Consider the following 10978-nt stretch of genomic DNA (forward strand, 5'->3'; position numbering starts at 1 on the left):
TTTCAGAGGCCCTCCCCAGCCACCCTAGCCACCATCGGTCCCCCATCGCCCTATGATTTCCTCTCTTGCACTTGCCCCTCTCCGAAATGACCCTGCCGGTTTATCTGTGCATGTGGGCCAGTGTCTGGCTGTCCCCTAGCCCCGACATTTGTTTCCTTCATGTACATCCACACCTGACATCATACTCGGCACACATCGGTTTTCAATTAACAAATTGGCTTTCAATTCAGAAATGCTCAGTGAACGAACGGCAGCCTAGCTCACTTACTCAGATCCCCGCCTGTTCCATTTCAAGCCCCCACTTTAAAAAAATTATTAAAGTCATGGCGCCTGGGTGGCCCGGTCGGTTAAGCGCCCCACTTCGGTTCCGGTCACGATCTCGCGGTCCGTGAGTTCGAGCCCCGCGTCGGGCTCTGGGCTGATGGCTCGGAGCCTGGAGCCTGCTTCCGATTCTGTGTCTCTCTCTCTCTGCCCCTTCCCCGTTCATGCTCTGTCTCTCTCAAAAATAAATAAGTAAAGACATTAAAGACATGAAACAATTAATAAACTAAATTTTAGAGCAGTTTGAGTTTCACAGCAAAATTGAATAGAAACTTCAGAGACTTCCCATATATCCCCCCCCCCCCACCCCCGATCTACGTTCCCACCGGAGGGGCACATTGGTTGCAATCGATGAGCCTGCATTAACAGGTTGTTATCACCCAGAGTCCGTAGTTCCCATCCGGGCCCCCTCTCGGTGTTGCACATTCTGTGGGTTTGGACTGACGTACATTGACACGTATCCATCATTGTGGTATCATTACGGGTTAGTTTCGCTGCCCTGACACTCGGACTTCCCGATGTTAACAGTGATTAGCATTTATGTGGCACCAACGGGTGGCGAGCGGGCCCTGTGTGCGAGCGGGCCGTGCTAAGGGGCTTGCGCGCACGGTCGTGTTTTGTTCTAACAACCCCGAGTTGTGGGGGTCCTCCCCATATGCTTCTCCTTCTTTCCAGTTTTCTCCCAACCGGCTCCCTCCTTCGTGGTCCCCGCTGGCCCTGCCGTCCAGCTCCTCCTCCGCTACTCCCTCCAGCCTTGACTTGGCTTTTCTGCTTTCACCCTCGGGCCGTCAGGGTCTGCGGACCACTGGGGCCAGATCTCGCTGGGGAGATCTACCGGGCCAGCCCCTGAAGACAGAGGAAGGAAGCGTCTTTTAGAAATTCAGTGAAGCGTTTATTCAAGTCTCTGCCAGGTGTTGGTGACAGGGAGGACTCCACCGTGGTCTCTTCTGAAACCTGTACAGGGTTTCCCTCCCTCCCGCCTTCCCCCCTTCCCTCTGTGCTCCTCCTAGCCTGCGAACTCCCTTTCTGCAGGCTTCACCAGAAACAGGGTCAGGGAAGCGGGAGGCAGCTGCTGTGATGGCCAGAGGAAGGCCACTCAGATGCACAGACAGATGGCAGAGAGATGGGCCCTGGGACTGAGTGGAAAGCTCACTGCCCAAGGTGATCAGGGGGAGCGTGTCCCTGCCCACCACGCACCTCCCTGATTTTGCAGCTTGTCCCCGCCCACGACGCACCTCCCTGACCATCGGGTGGGAAACATGGCACCAGGCCCTGGGTACCACCGTTTGTCCATTCTAGAGAAAGGCTCCCCATGTGCTCTTATTTTTGGATGCTCAGAAGTTGCTAGAGCACCCACAGATCCTTGCATTAGAGGTGTGTGTGTGTGTGTGTGTGTGTGTGTGTATGTGAGAGAGAGAGAGAGAGAGAGAGAGAGAGAGAGAATTGGTACAGAATGAAGACCTTCTTCATCTCCAAGAGCTTTCTCCTCCCAACAAGCTGCCCGTCTTGGGACACCATCATTCCCAGACTCGCCCTGTCTACCAACGGCTGGAGGCTTGATCAAAACTTACCTGACGTCCTCCTTACCACCCCCCAACTCTGTTCCTCATGTTTACCACTTAGCTCCCCACCCGGCAGATCTTGTATCAGCAACAGTGTATCTCCCTGCCCCTCAGCTGCACCCTTTAGGCTCAAGTGAGGCTCCCAGACATTGAAATCCAGCAGGAATCTCACTTCCCTCTTGTCCCCAGTTGGCTGTACTGATGCTATCTGCTAACTGCGCCCCCCCACCCCCGCCCTGCCCTGGTGCTCCAGAAGGTTAATTTCTACTCTTTGTTTCACATCTGGGGAAACTGAGGCACACAGTCGTTCTATAGCTTCCCCATGGTCACACAGTACATGAGCAGCCCAGCTTCAGACACAAAACCCAAATCTGTGTGCCTCCAAAGCCCCTTTGTTACCCTGTGTCCTTTTATTATATATATAGTATATATAGTATACTATATATATTATATATAATGTATATAATATATACTATATATGCTATAGTATATATTATATATAATGTATATAATATATATGTATACATATATAGCATATAATATATGTATATATAGTATATATTAGTATAGTATATATATTATATAGTATATAATATACAGTATATTATATGTATATATAGCATATAATATATATTATATATAATGTATATACTATATACTATATATACTCTATATACTATAGTATATATATTATATATAATGTATATAATATATACTATATATATACTATAGCATATAGTATATATATATTATATACACTATATATAGCATACTATATATAGTATATAGTATATATATAGTATATATAGTATACTAGAGTATATTATAGTATAGTATATATAGTATACTATACATAGTATATATAGTATATAGTATAGTATATATTATATATAGTATATATATAATATACTATTACACTCTCCAGATGGCTAGGAAATTAGAAGCAAAAACGATTGATTACTGAGTGCACAGATGCCCCCCTCATGGGCCTCAGTTCCTCCCAGAGCCTGCCATTGAGTTGGAGATGGGGCCACCAACTCATAGCTCACCTGGCTTCACTACACGCCTGTTTCTACATCTGTTAAATGGGCTTAATAATAGCCAGGGTGTTGTGGGCCAGATGAGGTAACGTTTGGACAAGTTCTTTGAGACGCCTTGGATGAAAGGTGCCAGAAAAGTGCCAAGGGTTATTAAGGCGGAGACATATGCTGTGCCTAATTTAGGATTCCCCGTATTTTCCTACTTGGCAGAGTCCGCGGTGATCACAGACTCAGAAAATATTTGCCAGGGCGGGCAATACCCCAACGTCAGGCTTGAGCCGTGACAGCAGAGGGGATGGGTTGCGGTGGCTTTACCCGGGAACGTTGCCTCATTTCTTGCTGGTGGTCTGTCCTCCCACGTGATCCCGCAGATGCACGGCCCTTGGCTGGGGCTGAAGGCTGTACGTGGAGGGGAATACGGGATGTGTGGAGGCTCTGCGGAATGGCTTGACCCCAATACGGTTCAGCCCCTGTGGGGAAAGATGGTGACAGTTGTGTCTTTACCCGTCCCATGAGCCTGGAAATCAAGCAAGTGGGGAGCAGGTGAATTTAATAGCTACCTCTGAGTGGAATAGATGGGTGATGAATAGGTTTTACACAGTTGTGCCCGCCCCATCTCAGAAAGGTGCAACCTCGGTGGGAGAAGAACTAAAAAAGCCAAAAAAGAAAATAATAAAAGATCCTTCTCATCATTCTGCTTCTCTTTTCATCATGCCGTCCAGTTACACAGATGATTATTTATTTTTGAGAGACAGAGAGAGACGGAGCATGAGCAGGGGAGGAGCAGAGAGAGAGGGAGACCCAGCATCCGAAGCAAGCTCCAGCCTCTGAGCCATCAGCACAGAGCCTGGTGCGGGGCTCGAACTCATGAACGGTGAGATCATGACCTGAGCCGAAGTCAGACACTTAACCGACTGAGCCACCCAGCTGTCCCGATGATTATTTTTAAATAGTCTTTTAATTTTAGAACAGTTTTATTTATTTTTTTTAAAGTTATGTATCTTGAGAGAGGGAGAGAGAGCGCACGAGTGGGGGGAGGGGCAGAAAGAGAGAGAGAGAGGGGGAGAGTGAGAATCTCAAGCAGGCTCCGAGCTGTCAGCACAGAGCCCCATGTGGGGCTCGAACTCACAAACCGTGAGATCATGATCTGAGCCGAAGTTGGACGCTCAACCGACTGAGACACCCAGGGGCCCCAATTTACTTACTGTTTTTAAAGTTTATTTACTTTGAGAGAGACAGAGCATGAGTAGGGAGGGGCAGAGAGAGAGGGAAACAAACAGAGAATCCCAAGCAGGCTCTGTGCTGGTCAGTGCGCAGAGCCCGATGTGGGGCTCGAACCCATGAACTGTGAGATCATGACCTGAGCCAAAATCAAGAGTCAGACGCTCAACCGACTGAGCCACCCAGGCGTCCCTAGACTAGTTTTAGATTAACAGATAATTGTGAATGGAGGGTTGCCATATAGCCCATGCCCGCTTTCTCATAATATTCCATCATGTTGATATAGTACCTTTCTCGTAGTCCGTGAACCATTACGGGTGTATCATCGTCACTGAGGTCCACACTTTATTCAGATTCACTGATTTTTCTTAACGCCCATTTCCTGTCCCAGGGTCAACTCCGGGGCAACACATTACATTTAGTTGTCATGTCTCCCTAGGCCCATTGACAGTCTTCCACACTTCTCTTCTTTTGGATGACCTTGATGGTTTTAAAGGAGGGCTAGTCCATCGTTTCTCGGCCTTTTGGCCAAGATCAAACGTGGTATCTGTTCTTATCAGTTTAAGGGATCGCTAGTCAGGGAGTTTGTAGACTCTCCCTCATTTGGGGGTTGGAGAATATCTCTCAGTTGAGAATCTCAAATGATCTTCTCATGATTAGACTGAGGTTATGGGTTTGGGGCAGAAAGGGCACATAAGAGGCTAGTTGCCATGCTCATTACACCCCATCAAGGGTATGTATTTATTGCTGTTGATGTTAGCTCTTGTCACGTGACTTTGGTGGTGTTTTTCAGGAGCCGATTATCTCTCTGCATTTATTTTTCTATCGTGACACAGTCTGGCCCCATAGAAAATGCTGCGCTTTAGTTGCTCTGTTGATGCGTGTTTTAAACTTCGTGAGGATTTGTTCGGAAGGTTTCTTTTCCGCCCATAGTTCTATGCTCACTGAGTACCTAGAAAAGTAGAACATGAATCTAGTTTTTTTTTTTTTTTTAAACTTGAATGAAGATAGATGGTCCATATTAACATAGGAAACGTGGTATCTGAGGAGGAGTGTATGTATCAGTGTTGGATGGATAGAGGAATAAATGAATGGTGTCTCCAGCACGCCTAGAAGAATGACAAGCCAACTGGCTGGGTCATTCAAGTTCACGTAGCATATTTCTCCCTGTAGTGGAGGGAGCTGCCAAGTGCCATCGATTTTCACCCAACCTGCACCTCCTTGCTTTATCTCCTGTGCACCCAGTGCCTTCCTGGTTATAATTCCTTAAGGGAAGGGAATGGGTTGATTGGTTAGCATAAGCCTGCTAGTTTTCTTGGATGCTCTACTCCTTACATTAATGAAGACACTGACACTAGACGCGTTCCTTTTTCCCCAGAGAATTTGGACTTTGCATGCATGACTCTAATTCCCCTCAACAAATATTGGTGGAGTGCCTCCACCAACGTGACAGGCACCGTACTGGAACCTGTTTGCTTAGGGGCGCCTGGGTGGCTCAGTCGGCGAAGCGTTCGATTTCGTCTCAGATCACGTTCTTGCGGTTCGTGAGTTCAAGCCCTGTGTCGTCTCGGTGATGACGGCTCGGAGCCTGGAGCCTGGAGCCTGCTTCTGATTCTGTGTCTCTTCCTCTTCATCCCCGCTCTCCCCACCCCAACTCATGCGCTGTCTCTCTTCTCTCTCTCTCTGAAAAATAAACATTGACAAAAATGAAAAAATATTGAAAAAAAGAACGTGTTGGCTAAGTAAGACCGAGATGGCCGCATCCCCAGGGAGCTCACAGTCTCCCCAGAGAAGGTTGTCATGGCCGCCTTTGGATGCACGATTTGCTGAACAGTTAGAATGTCATCAGGAGACGCCTTCCCTGCTCTTCACTGGCACGCAGTGCTGGAGTGAACAGGAAGCCCGTTGTGTCATTTACAGTCTTGGGGTCCTTTAATAGTGACAGAGGAAAAGAGGCGCACCTATGAAAGATGGTAGGCATCTTAGATAAAGGGGCCATCATCACTGACTCCTATCGGAGGAGAGACAAAATTAGAAACAAGACTAGTTTCCGATTCAGCTCGTGACTTCATCTGTCCTCCTGCCTTACTTGACAGTGTAACACACGCCTCTGTCTACCTCGGTTCACTCCATCAGACTTGCTGTCTTTCTGGTATACCTGAAGTTTTACTTTCATGCTCCCGTGAAAACCCACTCCGGTATCTTCATCCGTCCTGCTATTTCATTAGCCAGCTCAGAGGCCATTGGTGGAGATGCTTTGCTGCTGGATGAGGATTTGCAAAGCCTTTCACCCGATCAGGACGCTGGAGGGATTTTCCCTGGAGCTGGGAACACCGGCTCAGGAAGGATGCTGCAAAGTGTGAAAGTGCTCCAGGCACGCTGGATCCAGACCTTAGTTCTGTGATGTGGCCTGATGCCCAAGTCTTTCTTCAGCTATCAGAGAGGAATAACCCCCCTCCATTTCATGGAATCTATAAAAGATAATGTATTTGTTAACTGCAAAGTCCTCCAGTAATGGAGAAGAAAGTGGTTTGGAGAGTCACCAGATGGGTGGCGAGGACCTTGTCTTGGTCGTGGTTTGAATCCCCAGCACTTTGCGCAGTGCCTGTGCCTGGCAGGATGTCAATTAATGCATGCTAAATGAATAAATAAATGAACGGAGATGGATGGATGAATGGAGGAGTGAATGGATGGATAGAAGGATGGATGGATGGATGGATGAATGAATGAATGGAGATGGATGGATGGATGGACGGACAGATGAATAATGAATGAATGAATAAATGAATGAATGAGTAAGAGTAATCATCAGAGCCCTCCTACAAATGAATCTTTTCTCTCCAGCTCCTTGTGATTAGGGGAGGGCAATCATCCCAAATTTGGCTTCTGCCTTACAACTGTTTTGTGGCTTTGAACCAGCCAACTAACCTGTCAGTTGCCTTGCTCATAAAGGAATGATAATGACATCTGCTTTGGGGGCTGGTGGTGTAGTGGGTGTTGAGAGAATTAATTGGGTGGTGGTAAACGGCTTTGAGATCTCCAGATGAAAGGTGCCGTCGCGGTGAGCTGTTATTAACCTTGTTGCGTTGGGTTTCCTCTCCCTGCTTCTGCCTCCTCAAGAGTGACTCCTCTCAGCCTCCAGGGGACTCATGGTGCCCCAGAAGCAAGTTTTACTTGGAGAAGGAACCTGTCTTTCATTGGACTGACTCTTCCCTGGGGTCATTTGGCAGAAGGCTCCCAGGTGGGAGGGATATAATCCTAGGAACTTGGCTGTCCTGCCTCATTTCCCTCCAGAAGGATTGATCTTCCCAAATGCCAGCCAGGTGCTGCAGTACACAGCAGCCTGAACACAGCCTCTCTTTTTCCTCTTCCTGGCGTGATAAAAGGGGGGACCCCTCTAGATCCTATTTTCAGGGATCTCACCTGTTGGTAAGGCCAGGCCTTGGAATAGGGACCAGGTGTTTACCATCTGGTGGCCCAAGAGATGTGGGATTCATTTACAGCCGGGACCAGATCACAGCCTCCCTCCTTTCCATATGTGGTACCCCAGGAGGAAGGCATGAGATACGTGTATCTTTCCATTTATGCCTTTCTGAAAGAGGACAAATGTCACAGGCAATGCTGACCGTGCAGGATTTGGGGGAAGATTTCATTCATTGGTGCTTTTCCCCTCCTCCTCCTCCTCCTTTTAATTTGAGAGAGAGAAAGGGAGACAGAGAGGGAGAGTCTTAAGCAGGCTCCATGCTTAGTGCAGAGCCTGATGTGGGACCTGATCCTGCAACCCTGGGATCATGACCTGAGCCGAAATCGAGAGTCGGACGCTCAACCGACTGGGCCACCCAGGCGCCTCGTGAATTGGCGCATCTTAAAGTGTCTTCCTCTACATCCGAGGCTGCTCCTGGGATTCCTTTTGCTTCTAAAGAGTCCGGCTTTGTTCCTTGCACTTCCCATCCCAGCAGACATCAAGTTCCCAGATCCAGAAGCACGGACACAAGCCTGACCTCATTTTTGACCCCCGTGGCCCGTCACTGTCCACGGATAGACTTTCTCGTGCTTCCTGGATTCTGTCCCCTCTCTTCTATCTCCATCTGCCCTGCCCTGGATGAACCCACCGTCTTTCTCTCAGGACGATGGCAACAGCTCCCTGGGTGTTCTCGCTTGGCCATGTTCTGCCTCCTTCTCTGGAGAAGACAGAGAGGTTTTATGAGACAAGTCAAATCAACCTGCTGCCCCACTTAATGCTCTCCAGGGCCTTCCCGAAGGGAGTAGATGACTTCCCAAAGCAGCAGCATTCTGCACAGCGCTTCCTCTCTCTCCCCTCGGGGTTCCCCTCTGATCTCCCTCTCCCCCTTCCTCTTTTCCTGTCCCCTCCTCTTTGTCTATTCTTCTTCTTCCCCTTTGGTTCTGCCAATCTGCTTATCTCCCTCTCTTTACCCCTCACTCATCTTTCTCATGGAGGCCTCTTGGACTGACATGGCAGAGAATCCCATGTCTGTCACCACCACCTCTTGGTGTGGGGCGTCAGGACACCAGGAGAAGAGGCTCTATAATGCATCCTTCACCATTGCCATGGCCATGCTTTAGGGGGAGCCACTGAAGTTACCAACATCTGGTTTGCCCAGGTAGTTCTGATCGGAGAGTGACCTTGGATTGCCCCCACTTTCCTCTGTCTGTCTCCATTCTTTTTTGCCAGGAACATGGCACCTTCAAAGGGTGTCTTGTCTCTTCAGAAAGTTTCATAACTAGGCTTTCTCTATCGTTGTAGAACCTTATTCTCTGAGAATGAAAACTGGTCCTGTTGTTCCTTGACTGTAAATTTCTTATGGGGAGAGACCATATTTCGTACATGTTTGCATCTTCCACAGGGACAGTCCAGTGGCTGGGACATCATTGGAGCTCAACACCTGTTTGTTGAATTGGATGGAGTGGGGGAATGATCTCCTCCCAACTGGGGTATTTTAGGCTAAATTCCCTCTGGTTTTTACCCCTCTCTCAATGGGTCTGATTAGTCCAGAGCCAAAAGGGAGCTTGAGACCTCCTTTGCTCGGGGTAGGACAATTCTAGGCTGCTTGATCAATTGCTTGATCGTCCTGCTCAAGATGTCTCGAGAGGGAGTGTTCACAGATTTGCTCAGCTGCCCTTTGATGTGTTTTCTCTTTGGCCCTGAGTATGTTTTTCCTAAATGTCCGTTCATACCTGTCTTGTCTTCAACTTTAAATCTGCTTCTTGTTTGCATGTGGGGAGTGACTTCTTAGAATCTTTCCCTTAAAATGATTCCCGGGGTTGAAGACAGCAGCTGAGATTTTCCTCTCCTTTTATTTCTTCTGACTACCAGCCTCTCACCATAAAAGGGAGAGCTGGCTTCTGTTTTTGGCCCAGCCCGCAGTTCACCTTGAGCACATCACTCCTCCTCTAGGGTTTATTTTCTCGTGTTAACTTAAAGGCTGGGTGAGAGTAGGGTCCCATGAGCTATGGCCCACAGCTTGTGTGTGCAAATAAAGTTTTATTAGCACATAGCCGCAGCCATTGGCTTCCTGATCGTCTGTGGTTGCTTTGGCATTGCAAGGGCAGAGTTGAGAACTGCTTCATTTGCTATCTGGTCCTTTATAGAAAAAGTCTGTTGACCCCTGGAATAGAAGGTTGGTTAAGGCCCTTTTAGTCAGAACGTTCATACCATGATGTTTATTTAGCTAGTGCTACTAAGCTTGTCCCATAGGCAGGCATGGCCCCATCTTGTGCCGTAAGTGCTGCTGACGGTCCTGGACGTGACTGAGACGGTCCCTCCCCGGCATCAAACAGCATCGAAATCCATCCTGAGCAAGTTCCTGCCTTTCTGTTTCTGTCTCACCGCTTCCGGGTACATCTGGAAGACAGGCACTGGTTGGTTCTAGAATGTTCTAACATGTTCATCCCTGGCTCATTTCTTTAGACGTGGCCAGCTGGACCGCAATCCTACTGCTTTGCCCCCACTTTACAGGTTTATAATCCCTTATGTGAAATTCCAAAATCCATAATTCTCTGAGACTAGATTGTTTTTTCATACATCATGTGATGGCCATAATGAACCCAAGCAGCCATGAGATTATTGATAGCCTTTTTTAAACCCAAATTAATGTGAGTGTTAAGCTGCAGAAGTATGAATGCGTTTAATCCTGGGTGCAGTCCTGGGGGGGGGGGTGGTGGTGGTGTGTGTACCGCGTTCCGTTTCCAAAGTCTGGAAGTTTCTGAATTCTGAAACACGTCTGGCCCTGGGCTGTTGGATTACGGATTGTGGACCCGTAGTGATTTTTATGGTTGCCCCTTATTTACGGCAAGCGTTCAAAAGTGTTCCCGGTGAGTTAATTTCAACAAGCAAATGAACAAAAGGGGCACCAAGTAAATAAGAATGAGGAGCACTGAGATCCGGCTTAAGCGTAGCGTGGTACCAAAGGGATAAAAGTTTAGGAAACCCTGTCCTGCAGGGTATTTTCCATCCCTTTAATTTTCCATCTGCTCGTTCTTTGTCTACTCTGCTCTGCCGTCACCAAGCCGTTCTTTTAGTGTCTCCAAACCCAGAGCATCTCTGCGTGATGGTTAGCTAATGAGCAATCCTGTCTTGCCCATAAAACAATATGTGGCACCGAGAGCTCGTTTGACATTCCCGACACTTGCGGAGACCAATCTCGGGGTCACCCAAGACCCTGGCGGGACCGAGTTTCGCTGCAGAACCGGACTGGGGGCAGGAATCGGGAATCTCAGAGGTCAGGGTCCTGGGGGTGGGTTGTGGGGAGGGACGGTGGCTTTGGGGCCAGACTCACCCGGGGGCTGTGTTCTGAAAGGGGCTGGTTCGACCCT

At 48.2% G+C, this 10978-nt stretch overlaps 1 pseudogene; it reads left to right on the forward strand.

The window, feature by feature from the left end:
- The first annotated feature begins 4652 nt into the window (after nt 1-4652).
- On the forward strand, nt 4653-4886 carry LOC125149764 (uncharacterized; annotated as a pseudogene).
- Nucleotides 4887-10978: the final 6092 nt, after the last annotated feature.

The sequence above is a fragment of the Prionailurus viverrinus genome, chromosome D3 (assembly GCF_022837055.1).
Source record: "Prionailurus viverrinus isolate Anna chromosome D3, UM_Priviv_1.0, whole genome shotgun sequence".
In the NCBI taxonomy this organism is placed as follows: Eukaryota; Metazoa; Chordata; class Mammalia; order Carnivora; family Felidae; genus Prionailurus; species Prionailurus viverrinus.